Here is a 10971-nt window from a genome sequence, read left to right as displayed (position 1 = left end):
GCTCCAAATAAGCATAAGTATGGGTTGCTCAATTTAAATATGAAATTTGGCCAAGGAAGCTTGTAGAACGTTCTTTCCCTTGCTTTGTCCTTAGCATTAGAGCTTTCCCGATGCTTCAAATAGATAAGCCCATGATTCTTGTCAATACTAAGCATGAAGTGTGGTTCATTTTCATCCGTGGACTTCCACTTACCAACTTCTTCTTCAATTTTGGTGATGATGATAGCATTTTGATTTTTCAATCCTTCCAAGGTAGAAGGAGAATTTTCATGACTTTGATGATTGGATACCATAGGGGTTGAGATTGTGGGTGCCAAGTCTTCACAAGTAGCCTCACGCGCAATTTTCTCTTTGAGCTTTTTCATCAAGTAGCCCTTGTATGAAACTTTGGCCTTTTGAAGAAGGTCTATCATATCCTCTTCAATGATCATTGGCTCCATGATAGGTGTCAAGTGATCTTCGTGAGGAATAAAGGAAGGATGTCCTTCTTCATGATAGGGTATCTCAAATGCCTCAAGGATAGGCCCCTCAAGCAAGATGATATTATGAGTCCATCCGTTAGGTTCATCATCATTGTTGCTATCTTCACATGAATCATAAATGGGGGCTTCATTTAGCTCCTTTTTCAACATCTCAATGTTCACTTCAAAGGACACACCCTCATACTCACAAAGGTTAAGAGTATTTGGTTTGCTCAACCTCATGTCTTCTTCATCGAACACAACACTTTCATAGTCACAAGAGCTCAAGGAGGTTGGCTCTTCCCATTTCTCATTTTCCATATCAAAGGTTACTACTTCAAATTCGCATTTGTGCTCAATGTCCAAAGAACGGTGGGGAGTGATTGCTTGGGATTCTTTTAATTGGGCAATTTGAATCCCCAATTCCTCTCTTTGGATAACAATGCCTTAAAGAACGTTATCCTCTTTTTGGCTCTCTTCTAGCATTTGTTTGAAGAAATTTTGTTGATCTCCCATCATTTGGAGAATCATATTTTGAATGGGTTCATCTTTTTGTTGTGGGTAAGTGTGAAAGTGGTTGTATTGTGGCAATTGAAACTCATTATGAAGTGGGTATTGGGTGGGTGTTTGTTGTGGATATTAGATGTGATGGTTTTGGTGGGAAAAGTTGGGGTAATAGTTAGGATTTTCATTGTACGAATAATAAGGTAGGTTTGTGTTGACTTGCTTCTCAAAATCCCCATACCCATAGTCATAATCAAAAGATCCAACATATACTTCATATGTCAAGTCTTGAGCCATCATAGCTAAGACAAGGAAACAACTACAAGCATAGAAACTACACAAAAATGATAAGAACAATCCTTGAGGAACAAGTTCCTCAAGGTGAAAGCACAATCAAAGTAGACAAACAAGTAAGAACTTAATCACATAGCACCATCCCCGGCAACGGCGCCATTTTGATCCGAACGATGTCGTCACTCATCCAATCAAACACATTTATAATACTCAACAAAAAACTAGTTAGCGGTAAGTCGAGGTCGATCCATGGGACGGTGTGCTTTGGGTTCTAAGTCTATCTATCTCAATTTATGCTAGTGTCACAATTTGTTTGGGTTTGTAGTTGTGTCTAAACTAATGCAAGCAATATAGTAAAACAAACAATAAAAGAAAAGATGTAAACAAATGGTTAAAGATGCTAGGATATCATGGGGTCATAGGGGATTCATGGTTTTGATCATACAAACATGTTTACAATTATATGCAAGCAATTAGTGTTGTGGGGAACCGAGTTGGTTTATGTCTTACGGTTCATAGGAAGAGTTGGATCCCGGGGCCGAATCGATTAGATTGTACAACACCTACGAGTCGACTTACTTTCCTCCTATTCAACTTTTATGCATGGTCTAACAAGACTCGAGTTGGTTTATATCTTACAAGTCAAGTTGAATAGATAAGAGATGGTAAAAATGCAAGGATTCATAGGCTTAGCATTTCATCAAACATAACATGTGCATAAAGTTGACATCACAACAAGCAAGCAATTTAATCATGTGAACATATTAGATTAAGCATGAATCAATCCCATGTTGGTTTCCCTTAATTACCCACTAATCCTAGCTAAAGGACTACTCACTCATTATCAAGTTTAACATGTTAATAAGGTTGTCAATCATACTAACAAAGCCAAACATGATGAACAAGTAAAAAGATTAACAATAATTAAAACAAGGATTAAGAGAATTATACCTATGGAGATTCCAAAATAATAATGCAAAGAATAATAGAAGAACTTGATGATTGATGGAAGGTTGTCAATCTCCCAATAATAACCCAATAATCTACAATTACCCAATAATAAACTTGAATAATAAACATGAACAGTAATTATGGAAAGATTAATGTGTAATTTGTGGAAAGATTAAAGAGTAATCTATTCTAATCTACTCCTAATCTAATCTAAGGAAGGATTTTTCTAGCTAAGAGGATCTTAAAAGGATTATTACAAATGGGGTATTTATAGTGGAAATTAGGTGGATGCATTAGGGTTAACTAAGGGCTAAACTAGTAATTACACTTTTGAGATTTGAGCAGGGAGAAGCCGGTATTTCTTGAAGGAAGGGCGTCTTTCTTTGAGGCTTGAAGAAGACGAAAATGCGCTGGGATGGAATGCGGGTGGATTAAGGTCGGTACGGGCGGATTCTGGCGATGGAATCCGGGCGGATTTAAGAGAATCCGGGCGGATTGTGGAGGTGGGATCCGAGCGTCTTTGTGGAAAGCCGCACGGATTCTGCAGCTGGAGGACGGCCGGATTGGGGACAATCCGCACGGATTGTGCCTCAGCAAGGCTTCTTCTTCTTTTCTTCCCTTTTCTTCATAAATTCCTTTGGGATTTCCTTGGGGACTCATTGATCCTTTCTCAACATTGCTCATCTACTATCATACGTACAAAGGCCTTCTAATCTTGTCTCTCCTTGATGCTTGGTCATTGAATTCGATCAATTTAGTCTTGTTTTGCCATGAAAATGCAAGATTCTTACTCCTTACCTACCAAGGGATCAAAATCTCAAAGAATATGCAAAACAAAGAACTAACGATAAGAAATGACCCAAATATGCACTAAAAAGCATGGGAACAAGGCTAATTCGGGGGCTAAATATGCGCTAATTATGGTCGCATCAAATGACTCTCGTGGATGCCAATGAACACGGATGTTCACAGAGATCTGGAGTAAGGGGTGAGGGTACGTATTAGGAAGCTCTTTTGATCGAACACCTAATCCCGCCCGCCTCGATAGCGGCCTCTACTAATGATTGGGAAATTATCTATACTCGATATATTGTCGATTATATGCATGCAATGCAACATCCAAGTTTTACTCCTAACATATGAAGAATTAACTAAGTCGGTGAACAATTAATTTAACATACAATTAAGTCGAAGTAGGGATTTAGATTTAATTACATGTGAAGGCATACAAGCAATGCGATAAAAGAAATACAATGATAAATACAATAATGAAAATTACAATAATTACATTGGATTAATGATTTATGTCGAAAATACCTTTAAAACGGATAATTTGGGAAAAAGAATACATAAACGAACAGATTATTAACGATAATACGAATGACAATTAATTGAATACGTAAACTAATTAAACTAGGTCAAGGTAGAACGGAAGTTCAGAGACAGAAATCAACCTGGAACAAGCGCAACAGTTGCTGCGTCTATTCCAAGGCTGAGTTCTGGCTGTGACGCCGGAACTGCAAATCGTTTGTATTCGTGGGTGAATTTAATTATTGATTTTGATATTCGACTCGGATGAAAGTGATTTAATACATTAATTACATGTGATGAATGTGATAAAACAATAAAACATGGATGAGACGAATGTAAACGAATTAATTACATGAATGAAAAATTGATCAGTGACATGAGTGAACTAATTAGGTTAAATATGATGAACTAATGAAGAACTAATGACAAACACACAGGTGGGAATATACCAAAGATCGAATTCCAGAAACTCGATATGAATGAATCGAATCTCTACAACCCGGATAGATTTTAATGACGAAAACCCGCAAACATTGGTTATAAGGGATTTAAGTCGGGATTTAACGATGAATTATATACTAACAGTGATTAACAATATGTAAAACTATCATGTGAACGAAACAAGAGCAAACAATGACGAAAGAAAACAAAGAAACGAAACTAACAGGGGACGAAGGAAGAAGAAAGGAAGCAGGAACTGCGGCAGCCTCACGAAGAGGCGCAGCAGGTGCTGCGTACCTTCGAAGAGGCGTAGCAATTGCTGCGTCCTTTCTCGACGTCTGTCTCCTGATAATCCGTAAAAGGGTTTTAAACATGGTTTTATAAATCGGTTTTAGAAGTATTTTCGACATAAATCTTACATGATGATTACAAAAAGTAAATAACAATAATAGAAGAGAGATTTACACCCTCGGACTTACATGTTTGACGAAACGAGATGAACTAAGTTTATGTTTTAGTGATGCTCGACTCGAATGTAACGAAAGTGCCCTCATAAGAGGAAAAAGACTAAGATTGATAAAAGTTGATTATTGTGGAGTTGGTCAAATTGGTCGGTCATGCAAAACGAGGTTGGTACTCAGAAGGATCCGAGATTACGTGGTCGAAAGTTCAAGCACGTAGGCGCCAAAAAGTAAAAACGTGGTCTAGAATGCAAAGGGAGAAGATAAGGGCGGACACTCGCGTGAGAAATATGAGGAGCGAAGGCTCCTATTTATACTAATCACGTGAAGAAATTAGGGTTTTCGGAGAGACTTTGGAAGTGAATCTCGAAAAGATATGAAAAGATACGAAAAATACGCAGAAAAGGACTTGGGAAGAGGCGCAGCATACACTGCGTCCCTTGGAAGAGGCGCAGCACCTGCTGCGTCTGTTCCCAAGTGGTTTCCTCTTGCGGAAGAAAGATTTCCGTGCTTAATTTATGGAATAACGGATTAATCTTATTTTCCTTAATATTTTGTATGAATATTACGGGAAATTCTTTACCAAAGATTAAAAGATTGTGAAATATAAAATAGAAATATCCGGAACATTCCAGAACATTCTGACTTGGGATTTTAGCAGTTATCAGAAAATGAAGACGGTTTTAGGCCCGGACTCCAAATGTACTCTAAATACTGTCAAAACGACCGTATCGGAGCGTAGATGACAATTAAGAGGTAGACCCCAGTGTTTGAGCAATCACTTGACGATAAAATTACGAACTGTCACAAACCATTCCGCGTACCAAACATGCGGCCCAATCATTACAAACCTGACAACTATGGCGACGCGAGGCGGTTCAAGGGGTCTGAGCCAAGGACCTGTCGTCGGGAACATTTTAGAGTCTGTCGACTATCGGGGACGGTCGTTTAAAGTCCATTAGACTACGTAAGGAAGCTCGCCAGCCATAAGAAGAGACCATACCTGAGACTTCTTTCCCGATATGTTTCCGAAGGTGCATAGGAGCTAAGGGTAAGCATAAGAGCTAAAGGATAAGACCTAAAAGATAAGTTGGGATTGTGCTAGGGTTTGGGACCCTAAAGGAAAACATCGATGGGAAGGAGGCCAAATATAAGTTCAACTTAAGGGGTAACTAAGGCTCGAGTGTAAGAACTCTGCCGGTCTTGGAACTTCTGGAGAACGACACCTTTATCGCACTCCGCTGGGAAACAAGAAATATTGTGAGTAGCAGGACACAGGCGGGAACTGCTGGGAGAAATCTGCTTGGGTCGTGTTCAAACAAACTTCAGAAGAACTTGGGGAGGACGATTGTATGTCGTGAACTCTCGTTGGGGAAACCTTATCGGAAATTTATCTCCATGTCTCGAGAGGGATTGTCTATCTGCTTACTCTCGCTGGGGAAATATAATGAAGGTGTGTTGAAACACTTGTCAAAGAATACTTGCTCGTTGTGACAAGACAGGTCTTGGAATAAATAAATAATGTACAATAGTCTGCAGTTGGCTTTGAAATGCGGGTCTGAGCGAAGAATAATCGTCAAACGGACCAGAAAAGATAAAATGGCATCGGGGAAGCGGCGCACCAACGATGGGCCCACAAATAACGAACTCATAACGAATTTTTGAAAATTCGTATGAAGGGAAGTTGAGGAAAAGGCGCAGTAAGAGCTGCGTCTCTTTGAAGAGGCGCAGCACCTGCTGCGTCTATTCCTGGGGGTGTCTTTCCTGCGTAAAAGCGCGATGAAACAGGGGTTTCATTTCATTATTTCGAAACACAAATTATCAATTTCTCTCTCAAATCGCAACCATTTCCGCCAAAATTTGATCCAAAAGCTTGCATTTGCCATGACTAATCGAGGTATGTATACCATTCTTGCATTAATCTTCTATAATGTACGAATTGGTTCGACAAAATTCAGGGTTTCCAACCCTAAAAAGTCGAAAATTTGGGGCTTTTCCCCCAAATGATCTTGCCTTGCAAAATTGACCTTATAAATGGCTAATTGGTAGTATAAGGATCATAACCATGTATTTGTTTCGAATTTTCGTTGAGTTTTGGGCATTTGAGTGAAATTGTGACGGTTTCACAGCTAAACCGTAAATTGCTTCTAACATAGCCTTAGGAATGCCCATTTGCGATGAAACTTGATATTTGGAATCCTTGGATGACGGGTAAATTTCCTACCATCTCGGAATTTTGGTTTGTGACGGCTTTTTCAGGACACTTTTCTAGGGCATAATCGTCGTTATAACGAAATGCTGTCGAAATTTCAACTCGAACCCATGACTAGGCTTCACCTTAGGCTTGACTTAACCCAAATTACCACATGAGTGATCGGTGATACCGTCGTTTTGTATCAAAATTAAATTTATAATCCAAACTAAAACTATAGATAGTGATAGTAAGGGTCGAACCACAAGGAGGTAGGGAGTTATAGTTGTCTTAATTTTAGTCTAGGAAATTTAGGGGGGTTTGATTGGTTGATTGTAAACTAATTACTGAAAATTAAATGAAGTTTAAAATAGACAATAAAAAGTAGCTAGGAATTTCGGTTCACCATGGCTTAAGGGTCAGTCTAGTAAAGTCAAGGTCTGTCCAATACCGTCTCAGGATGTCAAATAGGTCGTCTAAGTCCCTATTCAAATTAAGCCTCTCGGTCTCTTTTCCACCCTAGAAAGAAACTAAATCACTTTCGCTCTATAGTCTTTCCAAATACTTTGTAAGAAATCTAACTCCCCTAATTTCTCAATCTAGCAAAGGGGTAAAATCTCACAGCAGTAAATAAGACCGGTACGGGTTCAACCTAGACTTAATAAAATCAACTCATGAGGCCATGGATTCCCTAATTCCTAGCATAGGTTATTTAGCTACTCATGACTATGACAAAAACAATAATAATATTAACAAATAACGCTAACGAATTCATACTTGAAATAATTAAACAAACAAATAACATAAAACGATAATTAAGGCTTCGAGAAACTAACTAGCAATTTCTATACTACGAACGAAATAGAGTAAACTGAAATTAAGGACAAAATAATACCGAAGTAGGAAGCAAGAGTTGAATCCGAAAGAAAGCAAGGAACTTTACTGAGAATCCTAAACTACGACATAGCTAATGTATTTTTGGAACTAGATGATAATGAATCTGATGAGGAAGAGTTACGTTATATAGAAAATATCACGTAACTCCTTCTCCAAACCTAATTACAAATGGGCTTAGATTAAAATCCTTTAATTCTCGTTCTTTTAAATCTCTCGTCAGAGTCGTGAGGTGGTCAATCAACCACTTGGACCAGTCGATCGACCAACAGCGCTGTACATAATTGCATTCTGACGAATTCTGCAGCGCGCACCGATATTAAAACAGCTGCCATTTCTTCGTTACTTGGTCAAATCAGGTGTTCTACGCGGCGTTGGAAAGCTAAGAGGATAAGCTTTCACTCCCAATTGGAATCACTCGATTATCTGTTCTACAACTCGAGATATATCCATCTGAAGCAGCCTACAATGTCGAGAAGCATTCTGACGGTCTATAGACCATGTAGGTCAGTCTATAGACCACTGTAGCTGGCAATCCGCTTCTAAAACTCACGCAAATACACCTTTCAGGCCTTGAAATTCATTTTAAGCTTCAAGTCCGAGTCAAATATTCATGTCCTTCCTAAGCTTAGCTTTCGGGGTCAAGATTTGGTTCATTTTCTACTCAATTCCGCAATAATCTGCAATATTACATAAAAATACGAGAGTAGACAGAAATAGGGGAAATAGTAGAATAAACTACATATAATAGACATAAAATGCGTGGAAATAAAGATGGAAAACATCATATTATAGACACGCATCAATCTGGTTTGTGGGAATACGGCCAAAGATGGCGAGAAAAGAGCGACTTCAGGGCTTCTAAAACTCGAAAATCCCCTAATCAAGGTTCGTCGTAACTTGGCGCGGCCTAAAATTACTTTAACGTTGCAGGTGACGAGGCTTCTACTTCTGGGAGAGCTCCCATGGACATAGACACAGCCGTTGACGCTTCTCGTGCTCTCGAGGAGGCTTTCACTGCTGTTGGGGCAGCTGCGGAGGTTGCTGAGGACGAGATCCTCGAGGAGGAGGTGGAGGAGGCCCCAAGGTGGGTCAACGTTGGGCGAGGTGGTCGTCAGCTGAGGGGAGCACCTGCGTGGGCTGAGACCTGGGACAGCAGGTACTTGCTTTGGGCTGCGGAGGGTCACCTGTCCTATTGGACGGTGAAGAGCTTGGTAATCTTGAACTCATTACTCATCACTCATCTTCTTTCATTTCATTTGCTCATATCTTTTCCAATTTCATTCAAACTAAAGATAGCTTTTGTTTCAAATCACAATAGGAGGCCGGGAACATCAGATCGTTCTCGGGCTACACGACGACGATGACGTGCTACGAGAGGCTGTCGGCGGAGGAGTGAGCTATGATCGAGCGGGGAGCATTTGGTGCCCTGGTGCAGGGTTGGAGGGATATTGCGAGGAGGAAGCTGCGGGCTAACCTTAGCCTGGTCCGCGCTTTCTTCGATCGATTCTGGGACACGACTTCCACTTTTCACATGCCTTTTGGTGAGGTGGGAGTCACGTTGAAGGACTACGGCATGATTTCTGGTCTGCCGTATGGGACCGAGATGGTGGAGTGGCCGGAGACTGCCATGAGGGTGGACTCGGCCGAGGCTAGGAGGTTGATTGGCTAAAACTTGGTGCCGAAGGCTGCTGCAGTGCCTGGTTTGATGCCTAGTTCTTACGTCCGAGACTACTTTGCGGGGAAGACCCCGACGTCGGTGGTGATTAACGGGAGGGAGACGACTCCTCCTCCCTGTACAGCTGAGCAGAGGGCCCGCTTGTGGCTCTGGTGGTTTCTGTCTTCGATCTACCTCGGAGACAAGGGAGAGAGGCTGTCAACGAAGCTTCTTCCCTTTCTTTCTGACCTGAGGTCCCTAGGACGTTGGGACTGGGTCACTGCTGGTTTTGCGGTCCTTATCCGCTTCATGAGGGCCATGGTTCGTCTGGAGTTGATGGAGAATGGGACTTCTCCTGGTGCTGTCGGCCCTGGACTACTGTTGGAGGTATGAACCTTCATCACTTCCTTTCCTTATCGAATTACAAAAGATCGTTATTGACTATCTTGCTTCACAGGCGTGGGTGTACTCCTACATTCCGAGCGTCTCGCCCAAGAGGACGGAGCCGCTGGAGAAGGCCTATCCCGTTGTGAGGGATTGGGTGATGTGTTGCACGAGGAGCAAGCGTTCCTCTCATGGTGTCTACCGGCGGGACGTGAACGCTCTTCAGCTGGACAGCGTGAGCGTCTCATTTATATTCATTTTGCTTCTTTATTACTTTTTAACCGATCATAAGAATGATTTCTTGCTTGTCTTTTCCCAATGGGTGCCCAGGCCTTGGGCGGAGTACGCTGACGCTCCTCATTTGGTGGCTGAGGTCCTTCGACCTAGGATCTCGAGCCGGTTGCTGCTGAGGACGTCGATGGGTCCTGTGTGGTATTTGGACGAGCGCTTGGCTCGTCAGTGCTCTCGGGATGTCTTGACGGTTCTCATCGATCCTCCTAGGACGACGTTCAGGGAGCCTTCTGAGGCTGAGATGGAGGCTGACTTGGCAGGCATTGGCGGTGACGCCCTTCTGCTTCCGGATGAGGACTACTCGGCGTTCCTCTACGGGAGGTTGGCGTACTAGCCGGTTGTGGTGAGCATTTACTCTCCTTATGACCATTTTCGAAAGTATGATGAATGATCATCGATTTAATGGCAATCCTTTGTCTTTGCGGGAGGTTAAGGCGGCGGGCATCGAGCCCCCAGAGTACCCCGAGACCCTCGAGTACATTGACGCGACCGGGAGGACGACGATCTCCGAGCTGCGTGACTTTGACGTGGCTATGACGGATGCTGGCTTGGACGATTGGCAGCATCTGATTCGGAGGGTGAGCCTCTAATTTGTATGATTTTTGTGTAACAACACATTTGATTGAACTTATCCAATTATTGAGAACTTCTTATTTGAAAATGCAGATTGCGCCGTCTCGGTTTGTGGCGTTATGGAGGGTAGCCTACCGGCTGCGAGCTACTGCCGTCGAGGCACTTGTCGGCGGTCGAGGTCGTCAGGTATGAACCTTTCGTCTACTTCATTTTTGAACTTTCTAACTTTTCTTATGATTGCTTGAAATGATTGACATGAGCCAATTGTTGCGCTTGCAGAGGGAGCGCGAGCTGGAGCGAGAGCTGGCTCAGTCTCGGGAGGAGACAACTCGTTTGTTGAGGGAGCTCGAGGTCCGTGACGCCGAGGTTGCTGCTCTCGAGGCGAGAGTTGCGGAGTTAGGCGGCGACCGGCAGTAGTTTTTGTTGTTGTTTGTTTTGTTTGTTGTTGGCTGTATCTTGCACATTTGTACATTTTAGGACCCACATTTTGGACATTTTGGATTTTGCTTGGGGCTCGAGCCCCCAGTTTGTTGTACATATCCCTCTTTTGGTTTTATA

This window comes from Silene latifolia, chromosome X, assembly GCF_048544455.1.
Source record: "Silene latifolia isolate original U9 population chromosome X, ASM4854445v1, whole genome shotgun sequence".
In the NCBI taxonomy this organism is placed as follows: Eukaryota; Viridiplantae; Streptophyta; class Magnoliopsida; order Caryophyllales; family Caryophyllaceae; genus Silene; species Silene latifolia.
The sequence above is the reverse complement of the archived record's forward strand: the minus strand, read 5'-3'. Positions refer to the sequence as shown.